Source organism: Propithecus coquereli, unplaced genomic scaffold, assembly GCF_000956105.1.
Source record: "Propithecus coquereli isolate 6110/MARCELLA unplaced genomic scaffold, Pcoq_1.0 Scaffold70, whole genome shotgun sequence".
Lineage (NCBI taxonomy): Eukaryota > Metazoa > Chordata > Mammalia > Primates > Indriidae > Propithecus > Propithecus coquereli.
The window spans coordinates 2,502,205-2,503,074 of record NW_012153063.1 but is presented as its reverse complement, the minus strand read 5'-3'; positions in this window follow the sequence as shown (position 1 = coordinate 2,503,074).

Here is an 870-nt window from a genome sequence, read left to right as displayed (position 1 = left end):
TTTAAAAACTTTAAAAACCTGCTCTCCCGGGTTGCACATTCTAGCAAGGAGGCAAGCAAGTAAGTAACTAAGGATTTAATGGAAAGTACAAGGTCGCTGTCAGACATTTGGAATGTCAGGTAGATAGTAACGGCAAGGGCCAGTAATTGTTGAAAACTTACTAGGTGTCGGCCACTGTGTGCAAAGTAATACCTTAATTTCTTTAATTAATTTATTTTTTTCTTCAAGGTGGAAATAGTTTTATAGATTTTTAGGATTGTAAATATAATACATGTTCATTATAAAAATTCAGAAAAATATAGAAAAATATGAACTCTGTGAATAATTTTAATGAGATTAGTCTATAAATACTGTTCGATAACCAGCTGTTTTCACCAACTATATATTTGGGACATGTACCTGTGATAATGAGTATCCATCTATGACTACAGAGTATATCCTTGTTTGAATATGTCAAACTTAATGTCTATTGGTAATTTAATTTAATTTAATCCTACCTCATTTAATCACAACATCCCCATTTTACAGTTGAGGCAATTGAAGCCTAGAGACACTAAGTAATTTGCTCGACTAGACAAGTCCAAGCTTGCAACCACACTAGACTATACTGCACCATTAGCCTGAAAAAGTAGAGTCCATGGAACCAAGGAAGACCTTTACTATCCTTTGTCCTGCCCATATTTCCCTAACCAACATCTCCTTCTATTTTCCTATAGTAGTCACAAGCCTGAGGAAGGCAATGTGGGGGCTGTCCTGATCTGGGATGTACTAAATGCTTTCAAAAATCTTTTCATTATGAATATAAGCTGGTTGTAAGCTGCTACGACAATGCTGAAGCAAGAAGCAGCTTTCCCATCCTGCCCCCTCCTT